The sequence below is a fragment of the Rhea americana genome, unplaced genomic scaffold (genome assembly GCF_003343005.1).
Source record: "Rhea americana isolate MKP2758 unplaced genomic scaffold, rheAme1 scaffold_63, whole genome shotgun sequence".
NCBI lineage: Eukaryota > Metazoa > Chordata > Aves > Rheiformes > Rheidae > Rhea > Rhea americana.
Window position 1 is genome coordinate 222,699 of NW_028186790.1, and position 18,827 is coordinate 241,525.

Below are 18,827 nucleotides of genomic sequence, written 5' to 3' on the forward strand. Positions count from 1 at the left end.
TGGGGCTCAGCATTTTCTTCAGGCCAGTAAAGCTCTGGTCTGTACCACTGAGTTAGCACGAGCAATGATGCAGAGCATGGTCAAGAGGATATCTCATCCACTGGGATGGCATCCCTCAATAYAGAGTCCACTAATGGACAAGAGGGTGAGAGGGACGAAGAACAGCAAGGATCTCCTGGGATAAAGGTAGAGAAGAAAATCCAGCTGAGATGGGAGAAGAGGTCTGTAACAGAGCAGGTTTGACCTTTGAAGGATCTAGGACAGAACCAAATCCTGCTCCTTTGAGCAGCTGCTGGATTTGTAAAAGCTTCTGCTCCWGGAGAAAAAGTGTCTTTAAAATACTTGTCACTCAGAGAGCATGGCCTGCAAAGAAACAGGTGTTTTTTGATGCTAGTAATTGAGTGGAGTTGCTCTGTTCTTGTATTGGGTTGAAAATGAGACGGGTTAAGACACTTTTACCTCAGTGTGCCTGTGGCATTCTTTGTCCTTCTCAGCAGGGGATGCRACTGCCTTACAGAGAGCTGGCAGAGGGACCACCATCTTTTTTTTTTTTTCCTTTGTCACTGTTTTTGTAAACATAAGTCCGACTGAACCGAGGTTTCTGAGGGCGAATCAACCTGGGGCCGAGCTATGAGAAGAAGACTCACACAGAGACCTGTGAAGGCACCACAGAGWGCAATCTTCCCCATTACTCATCCATCACAGGAGCTGAAGAAACTGCTATTTTCTTTTCACCAAGTGAATCACTGAATGCTGAATTACTAAAGGACACTGAAAAACACTGCCAGGACTTCTTAGCCTGAAGCAAGCGTTGGGACRGGAGTAGGGGAAAGAAGCATCTTACAAAACTAACAGAGGATTTATGCATCCACTGTTTCATCATGCGGTGCCCAAATATTAACCATATACCAAAAAGGATGGTCACTTAYAGCCTTTCCCTCACCATGATCTCTCCAAGAAGCATTCAGCTAGGCTAAGCTGAAAAAAAACCCTCATTCGTTACAGCTCGGTAGGATGCAAACAAGTTCCTAACTTGATAATCCCTTTCAGCCCTTATTAAATCAGCGACGCACTGCAGGTGGGAAGTCAGCCTGGAAAGGAGAGACAGCCCTTTGCGCATTTTGCAATACAGCACAGTTTTAGTCACCAAAAAACATTTCCAGRGCTTTCCCTGCCTGCCTCTGTTCCCGGGAGGCAGATTCCCAGTGTCCTCCAGCAGATTACAAGAGCATCATGTTTGCATTGGGTGGTGGTGATGGTGTGTCGCTCTCRGCACCGAAGGGCTCCGACTCCGCAGAGCTCCATCAACGACAGTGGAAGCCTTGCAAGCCTTGAGCTGGGTTTGCAACTTCCCTCGTTGCAATTCAGGCTTGCAGCATGGAATACTAGACTCTTGGGGGGGGAGGGGGAAGGAAAGAGAGAGTAAAGTTAAAAAAAAATAAAAGAAAGAAAGAAAGAAACCTACTGAGCTTTGCTTTCCATCAAAAAAGAAAACCCTCAGGACATAGCCCTGCTTTGCAAACATACACCCCAAAGAGTGGTCAGATGCTCATATCAGATATTCAGCATGTAGAGGCTGACTTTAAACCCACRTTGGTGAATTAGATGTTCCACTAATGAGTCCAGCATACGAGGGGGTAGGAAACAGCCTACAGTTAGTTTTATTGACAGTGCAACTTTTCCCTACACATCTTTGTTGCAGTGCAGCCYGTGGAGCCACCTATGCAGCATCAGCAGTCGCATCAGAGGGGGCCAGATGTTCTGCTGCTTGCTCAAAATATGGTAGCTATTATTAACTGAAAACATGTTTGTTTTAACATGAGCTTATTTTTCAATTTTCTCCCCAAAGGCTTTCAGGGTTGGTTCTATTGACTACTTTTGGTCTTTCATTTCTTCCCTTCCCAATTAAAAACTGTAATGAAAAAGAAAAGAGAAAATTTCAGGTTCCCTTAAAAATTAGGGTGTTAAAGGGAAATATTTCATTTGAAAAAGCTCAGAAGGGTATTTGGGCTAAAGCCAGCATTTTCAATGAGAGTAGTTCCATGACTGGTTTTTATTTTCTTAAAATAAACAAAATTTCAGGTAAAAATAAAAGTTCCCATCCTGGTATAAAACTAGTGCTTTTCCATTGGAAAATACTTTGATGCATTGAAAGAAAAACCCTTTTAGAAAACACCTGACTAGTTTCRTCTATTTAGATGAAAACTACGCAGCTGAAAATCTCAAACCCCMAAAACTTAACTTAGTAAACTTGCATGCAGTTTCTTTTCACACAAGCAAGCAGCAAGATCTTTCTCCTCCAAAACACCYTCTGCTTTCTGTCTACACACAGACTTTTCTGCCCATGGATTTAAGTTTCAGCGTTCCTAATTCATATATGTATATAAAAGTCACTGTGGCTTCGTATCCTCAGACTGTACGTAACTGTCTCCTCTCTTGTTCCTGGCCTTGATACTTAGGTCTCATTTGTATGGGCACATTGAGAAAAGTAGCTGGAACGAATTTACCATAAAGTATCTGGGGGCCTACAAACAACTATATATGTTTAAACTTGAATTATTTCTCATTTTAGGTCCAAAGAGGTAGCTCTGCTTGGAACAGAAGGAACTCTGTTCCTGACTAGAAAAGGCACATCTGCACACCRTGTCGTTAATGTACCGTGTTTAGTAAAGTTTATGTTTCACGAGGTAAATCAGGGAACAATGACATTTCAAAACCTACAGGGATTTGAAGAAGTGCTCACGTGCCCAAAAGCTCTCTCTTTCTTTCTTTTTTTTATTCCCTCCTCCAACTTTATCAGCTGAAATCAGCTAATAGAAGATATTGCCTCTTCCTGTGAGCTTTACAGTYGCTGAGATTTTAAGGGCATTATGAAAGCATCTGGCTTTAAAACAACTGCGTTTGCATTTTATTACTGTTGCATCCAACCTTCTCTTAACCTTCAGATGTCATAAAAGAGAAGATAGAGCAGAAACTGGGCTCCTTTTTCTTTTTTTAATGACAATAAGGCAAGGAAAACCACCACACATGGGGCTTCCAAATCAGCTACCTTTTTGCTTCCTTCTTCACACCAGTTCTCACAGGAGGACATGATTATCTGTATTCCCAACTCATCTTTGGCCTTTTTAAACAGAACATTTAGGAAATTGTCCTTACCTTTGCAACCATGATCCAGATGTAGACAAGGTCTGTGAGGTAACCAAGTTGGTAGCTGAAGAAGACGTAGGCTAAAGTAACATGCCTTAGTTCTGAAGGCAGAGAAAAACTAGAACTAAGAATAGCTATARTAACAGGTGGCAAGTGAAAACCGGGGAAGATTGACTAAAAGTCTGTTGGCAAGTAAAATAGTAAATAAATAAGTCATGATGGACAACAGCAACTGCAAGATGGAGTGTCTCACCCCAACAGGACAACATCTCAGTAGGTTTCTGTAGCTCTCTGCTTCCAAATGAGGGCAAAGTCCTCCCAGCCACCTCCATATTCATGCTCAGCAGCACCAGACAGACAAATTAAAACAGGATACAGCTTCACTGAGGCTGAACTACTTGTTAGCTTGTTTTTRCTTTCCTAGATCAAAACTTTCAGAAATATTCTGTATTATAAAGAAATTATTGTGGAGGGCTGTTTTGCCACTGACTTTTATTTTCTCTTCCTCCGTGTCTCATCTTGGCAATACGTGAAAGTGAATGAACTCTCCACCACTGCAACGCTGCCAACTTTTGGTGCTGGGTTACCAAGAAATTGTTCTACCTCTGGCTTTTTAGCCTACCTTCTGATAGGCTTTGCTCTCACCCCAAAGTAGCATACAACAATTTAAGATGTTTATTCTCCCCACCTGGTATGAGCTGCAAAGTTTAAACTGTTTCTCAAGCTGTGTGAACTGCTCTCATACTGTGACTAAGACTCATCAGCTGGCAAGGGGCTTGCTTGATAATCCAAATCGCTGGCTGTGGAGAAGGCCAGCAGCACAGGCTGCAGTGCTTAAACCCCCCCGGTCCATCCTGCACAACCAACCTTGGTCTTTCCAGTTGGAAGAAAATCTACTTTAATATTGAAAAGGGAGTTGTATGGAAAACTCACAACGCTTAGAAATTTGCGGTGGGGATTTTCTCCTGTTTTCCACCTGTGCTGCCACTCGGCTGCTTTCCTCCAGGAGCCTAGGACGTTTTGCCCGGGGAGGTTTGCACTTCTCTTGCTGCTGCTGGGAGCCTGTCTGAATGCCATTGCCCCCAGGCTCTTCGCTTAGAGCACGGAGCCAGCTCACTAGAGAAAGCAAAAGTAGTGCTTGTGCTTGTGTTGAATTTTTGATGAAGATGGGCTGATTTTGTATCTGCATAAGAAGTTTACCCTGTTCCACMGATTTCACAAAGTTTAATTTTCCTTGTCAGGCTGCGAAGTTAGCTCTGTCAGTGCATGCTGCACAGGAGAAGAAACAAGGAAATTCAGCCATTTCTCTAATAGTTTGGGGGAGTATTTCTCCCATGTGTAACCAGCTTGGTAAGTTTGTCTACAAAAAAATAGAAGATTATGTTCMATGTGGCATAGAACAGCATTATTTACAATATTGCTGCATGGATCCAGAGTTGGGCAAAGCAGCAGACGCGCTCTGATATCTGTTGAGCTCTACACCGGCTGAGGACTGCTTTGTTTCGTTCCCTGTCCACCATACACATTTCATTGATACAGGAATAAAATGCAGTAATTGGAAAATGCACTTACAATGGGAARTAGAATGAAAAATTCAAATGGGGGCCAACCAAGGAGGGAAAAARGATCACCTGCCAATAAAACTGACACAATGGGAATAAATGCAAGTTTKGGGGAAGAATTAATTCTCACTCTGTTCTCCACAGCATGGTATCTTCTCTCAGAGCAGAATGAGTGAATTTATTGAGGTCGTTCATCCCCTGGTAATTTGGCTAATGTAATATATTTCACAAGTGAGAGGGAAACAGCCAGAGGAGACAGCATGCAAGAATCCAGAGCACCGGGGGAGGAGGTTTATCCAAATTTATAGCTGCCAGTGAGGATGTGGCTTCATAATTCACAGTCGCTCTCCCTCTCCCTTTAGCATTGAAGAATCTGTCCTGTTAATGGCCTGTGCTAAGCAACCCAGCACAAGCTCTCATTGCAATGATGCTGGTGTAAAATCCTTCGAGGCTGATGTACTCAGTCTGTATTAAAGCTAAGACCTTCTTCAGAAGTTATTTTGGGTGAATTTGAGCTTTCACTCTCTGGAATGCTTTCTTGAAATAGAGTGTGTATGGAAAAATGTAATTTGGATAYGGATGAGCTCATGTTTAGATGAGATGCTTCACATAGGAAGGCAGGAATGGTAACAGTTCACGTTGGAGGATCTCTTCCACTTAAGACACTCTTTCTGGGCTGCCCCACACTGCACTGCCCATACTAAGGTCAGTCTCTTCAGCTGGCTTTGCCCTCTGCTACTCTGTGGGTCCTGAGATGGGATTTCGTTTCTCCTTTTAAAATCCAAACAAATGTTGTCTTTGTATTTTTAGCTCATGATGCAAGACAGCCTGACATTCATCTTCCGTTGGTGACAGAGGGCCTTCTGCTGAAACTGTTTTCTCTTGATTCCTGGAAGGAGATCCTATCCTGCCCTCGCTCCAGACATCAAGATGCCAAGATATGCAGGAGATTAAGATGTGCCACCACTCACAAGACCCAGACCAAGGCTAACACCGAAGAAGCAAGCTTGAATACCTATAAAAATGTCGGAGACGATAACAAAACTGATGGCAGGGAGATTACTTTTTGCAATGTCAGCAGTTTAAGCAGGGTTACTCTGCCACAAAGAAATATTATGCGTAACTACACTGAAGCTGCACATGAGTTACAGTATCTCAGCGTCTACCTCTCTGCTCTAGGACAGCTCTGATCAACAGCAGCAGGATAGTTTCTTAAGGCTACTTGAGTGCGGGGCTCCTTTAAAGGTGTATTTAGTGAAGGTGTTTGGTAAAAGTTTGGATAAGAAAACTAAAGCAAGGGAGAATTTTAAAAGATCTTTACACTTTCAAACATGTTTTATTAAAAAAGATTTGTCCTAACACCTCTTTAGAGACTGTTAATAGATTTTGCAAATGCATCTGAGTTTCACGAGTGCTATTCATAATTCCATGAAGAAAAAGCATTTGCAGAGGTGGACAAGGCAAAGGATGTTTGGCTGTCAGTGTTTTGATATATCTTAATACACAAAGGTGCTTAAGTATTTTATACAGAATGCAATAATTCCACAGTGTCAAAAATGCAACATTTCCTTTGTCCCAAGTTGGAAATGTTTTAAAAAATTGGAATCAATAATGGAAAAAAAAATGAAAAAAATGGAAGTCCAAGCCATACAGAGAATGCAGTCTTTGGGGTTTAGAAGAGACATTAAACACAAAATAAAAATAGAAGTCAATAACATGCAGACCAAAAATGGATTTTACAAACCATTCAAAAATTTGTCTAAATAATTCTAGAAAAGTCACATGAAGAACGCCTTCTCATCAAATCTTTGAATGAACACAACCACCTCTTTGGTTGAAAAGATCTACCTCTGGCACCAATTATACAGGAAGTCAGACAAAATTACTCAGCAGTGCTTTTTGGTCTTAAAAAAAATCTTTTCATTAAAGCTTTGATTTCCAGCCTGCACATCCCTCCTGCACAGCAGCTTCTGTTTGATAAGATTAGAACTATTAATTAAGTCATGCTAATGAGGACAGCAAAAAAGGATTTTTCTATCTCTCCCACTATATTTCATGTGCTGCCTGTGTCGGCTCTTTCTGGTATCTGCCTCCAGCTCTGCTGTCTGCTGTGTTTCTTGAGGGGGGAGGGTTTAAAGCAACAAGTCATAAATTGCCAGACATCCTCTTAACAGGATGATCTCCCCTTTAGAAGAGGATTTCCCCTCGTCTTGTGAGTGGGAGTAATTGTTCCGCAATTCCTGGTTTCTCTTTGAAGCACGTGGGAGAGCAGCATCCTCTTTTGCAACCCAGCTGTGTTACAACATCAGCAGTAGAGGAGCACGCCGCTCGTTAGCGAAGCAGAGAGCCCCMATGAGCCAGGCGCACGGCGGGCGCAAGGCAGCTTTGGGGTCCTGCAGCTTTGCACAGGCATGGGAACCAGTTCCCAATCTGGAGTCTCCTACAAGTAGATGCGCTGACAATGTGCTCCTCCAGCACAGCAGTCTTCGAGCTCCTGACATCCTTGGAGATACTCAAAGGCTGTCTGGGTACGGTTCTGGGCAATGTGCTCTAGGTGACCCTGCTTGAGCAGAGGGATTAGACTGCTCTGCAGAGGTACCTTCCAACCTCAACCATCCTGTGATTCTGTGTGATTCTGTGCCGGTTGCCCAGGCTTTGAAATTGCAAGGTCACACTCTAGCCTCCTTGCCCTCCCATTCATGTTTCCTTCCCTCTGTTAGCACTCCAGCATCACCCAGCTGCAATCTCAAAGTGCCTCTGGAGAAACCGTGAAGGCACTCGTGCCTACTGGTCTGCCCTTGTCTACCACATTTCTCCTTGAAGAGTCATGCCTCAGTTTCACCAAAATTTCTAGGGTGGCAGCATGGTCTAATGGGCCACTCACTGAACCAAAAATCATGAAGTCTGGAGTCATTCTATTCCTTTCTCTTCTCTGTAATATTAGGATAACCATTACATTTTGCTCTGTGTTTCTCTTCCACCCTGATCACACTCCATACTTGCTTTCCTGCCTGTTCAGTTTGGGTTTTAGGTGCYAGCTCCTGTCTCTCTCTCGAGAAGTTTGATGCAATCACAAGTTCAGTCAAGGCCTCTACGTGCTGTCATACTGCAAATATATATATATATATATCTCCATATTCATTTCTGTATTTGGTCTGGTGGCCTGAGGTTTTAATTCATTAATAAAAGAAGCCTGGATGCCAGCAATGGCAGGGCAGTTAGCCCCATCCCTGTGGCAGGAAATAACATGCAGTTTTCCTTTCAAAAACAAATAACCAAAACGGAGGAGAAAGTTCTCCTTCGCAGCATCTCCGGGAAGCGCTGGAAGGTGTGAGTCAGGTCTGCGGGAATTGCTGTCTCCAGGTCTGAGGGATGGAAACACTCTGAGGACTTTCTACTCTATTTTTCCCTGTTCTGGCCAACTTCTTATGTATAGGATAAAAATAAGGCCAAAGTCCTCCTCCTTCCATCCATTTCATCAAAGACATCCCTCTGTGTAATAACAAAACAGGCCCAGAGGAAGCAACRCAGACTAAAGTACAAGAATGATAATTTTCCTAACATAAATAAGCCMAGAGAGGAACTCAGGAACTCATCTAAGGAAACAAGTGAGTGAAGGTAAAGCCACAGAGGAGCTAACGAGGAAGCCAAGAGCTGCGCTCAGGCTTTGGGCAGTCTGCCTCCAGCACGTCTCCTGAACCRTGGCCACCCGGGGAGCGCTGAGCCCGTGCAGCGCTCGCCCCACTTGTGTCTGTGGCAATGGGAAGAGCCTCCTTTTGCTGACAGGGAACGGGACTGGCTCTCAACTGGCCTCGACTGTGTATTTCACCCAGGCAACGTGCTTCAGAAATGTGAAGCAAACCTATGAGATGGAAAAGCAATGGTTAACACCCCAGATAGCAGAAGTCCTCTGACTCTGGAAGAAAACAGCCGGGCRCCGCTCACTGTATTATTTGCTATTTAGGAGGCTGCCATTCTTCCAAAAACTTTGGCGCAAATGTTTATTTATCTGTGAATTCGGAGTGGATATTTGCAGTGGGTTGCAGTTCTGTTTGAAAAGCTTCAATCATCAAATCCAGGGAGGGAAAACAAAAGCAGATCTCTCAGCTGGCCYGGTCTCTGCTGCAAAAAGGAAGCAAAGAAAACAAACCATTTGTGAACAGACCGGAGGCTGAATGTTTCTTGGTGTAAATGATCAGTGAATATCTCTGCACATTAAATCCGTCCAAGGACGCCAAGATCAGGTTGTGAATGACTTGTTAAGTTAAAAAGAACCRTATTCATAATAAATAGCCTTTGAAACCATTCTTTCATGCACGCTCTGTTTTCCCAGAGTCTTTTTTATAGGTAAATGGCCAGGCCTTCACTGCCRAGGGAGCCAACGGCAGAGATAAGGAGGGAACCCAAGGCTATGTCTGTTCTACAGAATTAAACACAGCCGGGACCACTCTCTAGCCTGGAGGCTAACTGGCACAGAAATGCCTGCATCCATTCATCACACTCTCCTGCTTTATAAAACAGAGTGGCTTTATCCGAGCTGCCAACCGGGAATGGTCCCTGGCCCTGCTGGTTCCCAGACCTGGCCTGGAGGCTGTTCGGGGCAACATTTGTGGGCTGAGGCCAAAAGCATGCAAGGGACCAAGCTGAAAACTGAAACTGCAGCAAGCGAATTAAAGTGACCCTTTCATTGTGTAGTTTTCTAGGGTAGACATTGCCTTCAAGCCTGATGTCATGCCTTGAAAAGGCAGGAGGTTGCCTCCATGTCGAGAATAAGTTAGAGCGTGGCACATCTGAAGGCTGCAGTTCCTTGTTCACAACTGTGTCAGGTTTGAATATTGCAACACCTGCRAAAAGGCCACTGGAGAAATGGGTTGTTTGCGGCAGAGGTTCAAACGTCACAGCTGCCAAGAAGACAAACTAGTGTTTAAAATCTTTGAAAACAATGAATGTGGAGAAACCTTTGCTGTGGACCCACATCTGATGTCTAGTCCTCATTAGTTAGCACGTTAACAAGCAACAAAGTTCAAACTTCATATTAACAGTCCTCTTAGGAAACATCTCAGTGGCAAAACCACCTAGTAACTGGGAAAAGAARGGAGGGCAATCAAAATGTTTAAGATCTATACACGCGTTTCCCACAATGATCATTAAGTTAAACCATTGAAAACCCCCTCTGGGGCTGGCCTGAGCAACCAGTTCACCTCAGCTCGCTTTGAGAGCCCTCATTTCCTTTTGCTTAATGAATTATGCAAGTCAAGAGGGGCTGGATAGAAAGGTGTGAATAAGAAGCCTACTAGTTCCCCACAGTAATCACCTGCAAAAGTGTTTAGGAACAACATCTATTAGGCATTAAAAGGAGCCTGCATGAGTAAAATACCTACAACTCTTCAGCAAGAGACAAGGAGGAGAGCTGAGCCAGAGAAATGTCACCTTGACATGAATCTGCTCWGAGCACAGAGCACACAGCAGTCATCAAATATTTCGCTTGCAGTCCCAGAGTTTCTTCTGCTCATATGGCATGCACCTGTGCTTTGCTGGAAATTCATTYGAATGCATGGGAAAGAGACACAACTTCAAAGCAAGCCTTGTGATTTTGGGTTCCTGTGTGTGAGAAGGGCATTAATAAACTTTGTATTAATAGATCGGCTGCTTACATACTTTCCTGCTTAAATAAAGAAGATATTAGATCACACCCATTTTCTTTCRGATTTCTTGGATATCTGTAGTATGAGGCATTGTGAGAAAGTAATGGCGGAAATGGTCTTTGTAACACAAATGAATAGAAACACAGACTTTAACACTAGGGAAGTCTGGAGACTGTTCACAGCCGAATTACAGAACGCGTCTGGATAATTGCTCTCTAAATTGGCTGAACTCGGTCCCAAAATCTGAACATTCAGCCCTGCAGTTTATGGAAGCTGGAAATCAGAGCCAAGGTTTGTTACTCTGCCTTAGGTTAACAGGCCTCCTAAGCCGTGTCCTTAGGATGGCAAACCGTCCTCTCTCCCCCTTTCGATGAACAAGCCTTTCCCATCAGTCTGTGTGTGCGCCTTGAGACACACAGACCACTGAGGTTCATGAGCACCAAGATCACCATCCATGGATGACATTTGGCATCTTCTGAAAGGCTAGTGACTGTCTTTCCTGATGTCTCCCTTTCTTATGAGTCTTCATAAGAACAGACTGAATAAGGAAGGCACGGGACAGTTACAATTCATATCATCATGTGACCCTTCTCTGTAATGTTAAATTCACTGTATTGATGCAGTCTTCACTCTGTGACTCCATAGAACATTACTGTGAATCATTCTAGGATAAATAGCAGAGTTGGCTGGAAAATGTTAAACCATTTTTTGTCAGAAAAATAAAATTCCTAGTAACCAAAACACTACACAAAACACTATACAAAACACTGATTTCAGTTAATCTCCTGATTCAAAATATGTTGAGAAAAGAAATTACTGAAATGTCATATTCTGACATAATAGAAAAATTAAGCTTTTTAATGAGAAAAATAGACTAAACATAGCTAAAAATTGAAAATAGGTAAAATAAAAAGTTTCTAGATTGCTGGCATTAAATATTTCATTTGATGTAAATCAAACTTTTAAAATTATTTTAATTTCTCAATCTTTTTTAAGTCTTGGGTGTTTGTGTCTAGCTGAAAGAGGGCTATACTATAACGTGTCAAATATTGAGACAGAAGAGCAAACATCATTTTCTGCCCAACCGCAATATGGACCTACTTGCAGAGCAGTGCTACCAGCTCAACTTATAACTACAGCTCAGGGGAAAGCGCTGAGGAGGCTTCAATGGAAAGAAAAACTGGTCTCAATGAAAGTAAAACTCTTTTGGCTAAATCAGTGCTGTATCACATTGAGGGAAACTGCAATTGTCATAACATGCTGACTTTGGGGGCTTATTTTCATGCCTTGCCAGGAGGTCTAGCATCTTCTGAAGCCGGCCAGCTTTCTGTAATGTAGTAAAATTCATCACTAATCACAGATATGCATGTCCTGCTGGCATCTTTGATCTTGAACTTTTCTATCCGTTTTGCTCCCTCTGTTTATTGGTCGTAATGAGTTATGGCAGCTGTACGCTACATATTGTCCAGAACACCTCAGCTGTCCAGCACATCATGGAAAGTTCCCAGGAAAGCTCCCTAGCTGAAAAGTAACAACTCTGCAATGTAACTCTCACTGCCATGTGCAGTAATTCATCAATAGCACTTCTCCTGCAGAAACCGATGGGCAGATCAGTTACAAGAGCAGAACTGTAATGCGACCCGCCAGATAGATGGAGATCCCTGGAGGGAATTCACCGGCTGCGCAAAAGCGGATCGGAGCTCCTCTAGCGTTTCTGCCAAGCGGGAGCACGCAGCATTCTCCAGCCTGGGCTGAGCACGGCAGACGCCCCCTCCGCTCCGCACCAGTCTGTTACGTAACTGCAGTTCCTAGGAACAAATGAGAAACAAGACAAAATAAAATTATAAAATAGCACACTTTCCTTTAGGAATTCCAATGAAATAATAAAAAAAAAAAACATAATAATAATTTATGCACAGTGGCTCCATGCATTGGTTTGCCTGTCCAGTYGCTCCTCGCTCTGCTAGCTAACAAGAGGACACTTTATAACAGTATACAGCCTGACATCTGTTTGAGCATCTTTCCAAAATAACACCCTAGATCCACCCTTTGTTTTATTCACGTGTGCAGTATGCACACGAGCATTCGACTGAGAAAATCACGCCTGTGAACTGAGGTGCTGCCTATTTTTATTTTAAGTCTTCTGTCCTCAGAGGATGCTTTTAACTCTAGGAAGAGTACTACACACTGTCTCTGTCATGTCTTGCGTTTTAACAGCTTTTGGCATGGTGTGGCTTTGCTGGGTGAGCCTTCTTGGTAAGGAGATACTCGTACAAATCCCAAAGTCAAGAGTGAGAGGTATGTTGAGACACACAGGACACCCTTCTARTACTTTATTCTTTGCATGATTGGGATAAAAGCTGAACCCAATTATAGAGCAGGAAGTCATAGTTCACAAATCGTGTGGAGCATTTTTAAGGAAACTATTATATTAAGATGGGTTAGTACAATGCACTTAGCTTTTCGAAAGGCCCCAAAGAGCCTGAGAAACTAAGGTCTTATCTTTCCTGCTCAGTAATTGGCTAAAAAGATACAGAATTAAGAGTAGATTTATATAATTGAGGGAGGTCACATGAAGTTACACACAGATGAGCGTTGTTTAACATATTCATAAAATCTGGGAAGCAGGGTGACTCATGAAATAATAAAATTTGCAGATGATAGGATCTCATTAGGATCTCATGACACTGAGTGATACTCATTGTTCGTAAGATTTCATGGTACTGAAAGAAATTCAGTGTTGATAAATGCAAAGTAATGAATGTGAGACAAAAATAACCCTAATCATACATATGTAACAATAGGCTCTTAATTAGCTATGACTGGTCATGGACGTACTGGGTTTTGTGGGTAGTCTCTGAAAACATTAACTCAGAGCTCAACAGCCATCAAAAATGGTAGATAAAACACGAGGAATTAAGGAAAGAATGGAGAACAGCACAGAAAACGTCATTATCTCATAGTAGAAATCTGGGTTTATTCCTGTAGAACAAACCCTTGCCTTCTACACAGGCCACCTTGAAAGTATATAAAAGAACTAGAAATAGTGCACAGAAAGAAGTGATGAGAATGCAAGGCTGAACAAAGACATGGAACTGCTGATGTACGAGGAGAGACTAAACAGAATGGAGAAAAGAGGTGACTGAGGGGGTGTATCACAGAGGGCTCTGAAACTGGAAGTGGTATCAAGGAGTTGAAYGGGAGGGAGCTTTTCTCGTGCGCTGGATTAACACGGCCAGAGCGCTCCCTGGACACGGTTCTGGGCTGAAAGCAGGCACGGTGTCACTAGGAAAGGTGGAAGGCCTAAGGGCCTCTGCTCTGCTGCCCTCTTTCCCCAAACCTCTGTTATCAGCAGCTTTCGTGGGGCATATACCCATGCCATGCAACATAGCCATGTCCACCACAAGCGTCGGTCCCCCTTTCAGTCACAGTCCAGAAAGTTTGGGATTTCGACTAATAGCTAACACTACTCCTTTACTTTCCTTGTGTTAGTCTTTCTCCTGTGGTGGGAACCACATCACTCCATATGACGCAGCAGCAAAAGCAGTAAAAAAGTAAAATTTTGTGGCTACTGGGATATTATTAGTCACCAGACTGCCTGACTCATGTAACACAGCTAAGGAACCTTCACTCTCTCCCATAAAGCTGAATAATTTCTCGACAGAGTATTCTGTAAAATGAAGAGCAGGTAAAGAGCATAGAATAGGATTTCAGAGCCAGAGGGTCAAGCTGTGTAAAGGAGAAATCTGAGATTTGAAAAGAAAGCTGTGACTGGGGAAAAGTGCTGAAAAATGCTTCCCAGATGGCAGAGCTAGTGCAAAGCAGATAAAGACTTTCATATAAATAAAAATGTTCACAAAAATATTTACTATTTTTCTGATAGCCATCATAGAAATCACTTTTTTTCCACAGCTAAAAACCTCCAGATTTTTCAGATTAGTATGCTTCTTCCATTCTACGATTCTCCTTTACATTGAGTACACTCCTTTACACTGAGAGCTTGTTCATGTAAAAATGCCTTCAGTCAAGAATTTTGCTGACATTAGTTATAGAGAAATTTTCTCTTCATTTAGTTAATCATGTAACTCTTGTGTCCAGACAAGGAAGACTGTACACATATGTAAAATTTACTTCCAATGAGTCCTTGTTCCCAACAAATTTTATGCTGGATTTGCTGTATTTCCAGGGACTTATGGCAAATACATCAGGACTGTGTTAGAATCTAGGAGCAAAAGATGCTGCAGAAAAGGCACATTCCTAAAAATCTTTAACATATGGTGAGGGAGGGAGAGAGAGAGAAAAGATAGGAAATACATCAGAGCACTCTGTGTAATAAGAAATGAGAGAAAAATGAAAYGGATGCTCTCACAGGGATGCTTTAAGCCCTTCAGGGATGAACGCCAAGACCAGAATTAGCACTTTTGAGATMGCTTTTGGCACACAGCACTTGAAGAAGAAATAGTCCAGTGGATCAGGCGCTGGTCAGGTAAAGAGAAGGTACATCAGGCCAGGGCATGGCCCAACACCAGTGCAAACTCCCAAAGTGCACAGATGGGCTATTCACTCTGCTGCCACATCTCACCCAGGGGGATGGTGCCACTGCAGGGCCTCATGCGGCGTGAGCAGCATGGGCAGTGCTGAGCTGACCATGTGGCCTCCAACCTCACATATGAAGTGAAGGGTTTGGAATTGACCRTTACCATTCAGAAATGAGATCAGAAATGAGCCGCATGGGACAGCTGACTGCCGAATTCTTTGTAACAGGCAAAAAAAGTAAATCAGATGTTAGAAATCACGAGGAGTAGAGAACATTATTACTGGACAATAAWGTAAATCCATGACGCTTGCATCTTGAATAGTGTATACAGTTCTGCTTCCCTCCATCTCAAACAGAATATGACAKATGAGAAGAATGGCAAGAGGACCAAAGACTATAGTACTCTTCAACCCAGGAAAGCAACAGCTCTGGAGAGACAAGACAGAGTTGTATAAAATGTGTGGCGTGGAGAAAGTGAATGAGCTCAATTGCTTATTGTTTCTTCCAATACAAAAACTGTGAGCTATCGAAGTTAKCAGTTAGCAAATCCAAAAGCAAGAAGAGGAAGTGCTTTTCTAGAGGACGTATAACTAAGCTTTAGGGCTTGCCAACAGGATGTTTTGATGCTAAAAGTTCACACCAAGGAGAAGYAGGACAATTTAATGGAAAAGAAATCCATTTRCATTATTAAGCACAAAGACATGGAYTTCCTGAGCTATAAATTGTTGGCGTTTGAGAGGGTAATCTGGGAAAATGTCAGTATGTGGTTAACTATGTGGTTAGTGGCTATCACAGTGTCTGTTCTGCCTGCTCTGTCCCGACCCTGATTCCCAAGTTCCAGCTTCAGGAGAGGAACATTTATACTTAGKCTGCCTGACATGCAAAGATCTTCCTGAGATGTAGGAGGTTGGGGGTCTGTTCTGCCAAGCTTAGAATACAGGTTTTCCACCTTCAAAGTTTGTGCTTTCCTCCTTAAGCCACTGTGACAAAGGTGGAGGCAACCTCACATCTGTTTTKGACTTCTCCAGCAGAATATAGCAATCCTACTGCTTAAAGCAGGCGTGGTGCCACAGGACAGAACAGACACTTTCGAACATATGTGTGACTACAGGTTTGAAGAAACTCCTAGATATGTACAGAGATGCCTTCAACTTTAGTTGCATAGAAATCAGTTCACTTCGAGCAGATCCCACAGTGACAGCACAAGCTATTGAGCACATTGAAAAGGAGACTGAAAGAGATGATATTACTGCAGTATATTAATTCCTCTGAGTGAAGAAATACTGACTACTGAAAGCCCTGTAGTTTAAAAGAGAAAGGCACAGCAAGAACTGAGAGCCAGATAAAGTCCAATTAGAAATAAGRTACAAAKTTCTAACAGTGCTTGTGGTTAACCACTAGAACAAACTGCTGAAGTGAAATGGTGGATTCTCCATCTCTCAATGTCTTCTGACCCAAAGGGGATGTCTTTCTGCAAGAACTGCTCTAGTGAAACACAGTATATTGAGCTCAATACAGGAGACCTGTGTAAGATTCAAGGGCCTCAAATATTGCAAAACTTGACCTAAATGATCTTATTGTCCTTTCAGGACTTAACCTTCACCAGTGTAGCTCCTGCAGGAGTTTGTTACATGCAAAGGGATGGCAGAGCAAGCTGAAAGGGCTAAGGAATGAACAGAACTGGATTTAGCAACTCTTCTGCTCCAGGAAACTCACCATAAAAATATCTCAGAGAAAGTTAAGCTTTCAAAGACCAACCCATCAAAAAGTAATCATAATAAAACACTTGAAAACATTACATTGGTAAATCAGTTTATAAACACAGAAACACCATTAGTATTCCTCTAATGCCCACAGCTCAGAGCCATTTGTCACCAACGCTTCTACAGTGAACCAGAGAACTGCAATTTCATGTGCAGCATTAATTTCCACAGCAAATGGAAAAAGTACAAATGGCCTGTACATGGCTAGGAAACTGCTTCCCACCTCTTGCTTTTAGTCCACTGATCAACACAAGTGTCTTCCCCTCAAGAACGTGGTGCCACAACTTGCTTCTCCTCTTCCTCTTTACATATTTTGCAGCACTGCTCTGTTGGTTTTTCTCTGTTGCAAATGTCGCCACAAAATGCATAGCTGCCACCTTTCAAACCACACTGACGCAGCACCACCCAGCAGGACCCCTCGTGTTCACCTTAGGGAGGGCTTCGTACTGTTCGGGCTAAAGGATTTACTGCAATTATAGCTCTAGTAAAGATCTGTGATGCATTCTGCAATCCTTGTATCTACAGATGAATCATACCAATGGCTCAGAAGGGTGTGGGGTCAAWGTCAAGCATGGAAATGGAAAATGCCTACTCCAGTCTTTTAAAATGTTTAGGTTTAAAGTGGCCAAGATTTCAGAATTTCAAGCATATTTTTTTAATCTTTGTTTAAGCTGGGATTTGGGGAGGGGATTGTTTTTAGTATTCAGATTATTATTTTTGCTGTAACAAGATTATTCTTTTCAGTAACTGTTAAGTCGCCACAAGCTTGTTGCCTTTTCTATTCAGGAATCAGTTAAGCATCACAGATAGGGAAATATTATTATAGCTATTTTACAGCCCATTTTGGCCAAGAATAGGAGCAAGGAATGCTAACTCCCAGTCACCTGCTTTCACAGCTAAACTAATAAATGGGGTAGAAAGCTAATGAATGAGGGCACTGTGTACATTAACCCTCGTATAATAGTTTTTATCCCATGCTTGTGTTATATGCCGGAGGTCAGAGGAGATGATCAGAACAGTCCCTTCTGGCCACAAAGTCAATGAAGCTATTTTTAAACATGAGGGAAAATTTAATAACCTGCATCAGCTTTGATTAACAGTTCTGCAAGATTGAAAGCAACACAAGCAGAACTAACATGCACTGCAGGCAAGAAAAACGACAAAGCACAGCTCGTGATGGCAAGGCTCGTAGCGCGTAAGTGCTGGGTAGGAGTCTGGGCTGTGGCTCACGCTGACCTTCTGGAGCAGCTCATCATGCCCCCAGACCAGGCTGGTGATCCTACAGAAAGCCAAAGACAGCTGGGCATTTCAGCTTCCTTCAGGCCTTTCGCTTACTCCAGTCTCTACCTCTTAAATACATATATATGTACGTATGTATGTATGTGTGTATATAAGCTGCCATTAAGCAACTAGGTTTTTAAAACACRCAAACAACTGTAGTACAAGCTCCATAAAACAACTCTGCCTTTTCTGGTATTGATTTTCCTTATTTTGAAGTTAAGCGTATCCATAAATACGCTCTATGCTCCCTTGAGGTAAGTCTCATAAGGTATATTAAAAAAAAAAAAAAAAAAAAAAAAAAGAGGAGTACGAATTCTTTGGCAGCAATTACCATCTCAGATAACCTGCCTGGGGTTGGGAAAGCGTGCCAGCAATCTGCTCAGAAATAGCTTTCATTTGGCTGTTTATTTTCATATGCTTTGTCTGACACTTTACTGCTGTGGCTGGGTACTTAACTGTCAGCTTCCATTAAACGCTTTGTCAGCTGTTCCCACTCCAGGCAGAAACCAAAATTATCATTCATCTCCCATTATTCATTAAAGTCAACCCACTGGCAGGAAGTGAGTAAGCTGACAAAGGAAATCGTCCCTGTGCCAAATGGTGAGATTTCTTCAGGCTCYTTTGCTCCAGTGCTCCTCCAAGTCCTCTTCCTTCTCCCAGATGCCCCAGTCCTCTGCCTGGCTCATGTCAAGTAAACGGGGACCAGAGGGAAGTTGCTCATTTTACAGTGGGGTCATGGTGACTGAACCACACTGCTGCAATGCCAGGAATTTGGGATAATCTGAAAGAGAATAATGTGCTTGTTCCACACGAGTTTGGACCAACACAGCACAATCATACGCGTGACTATCCCTTGCTACAGCAGATTAAGGGACGTCAGATAGAGACRGGA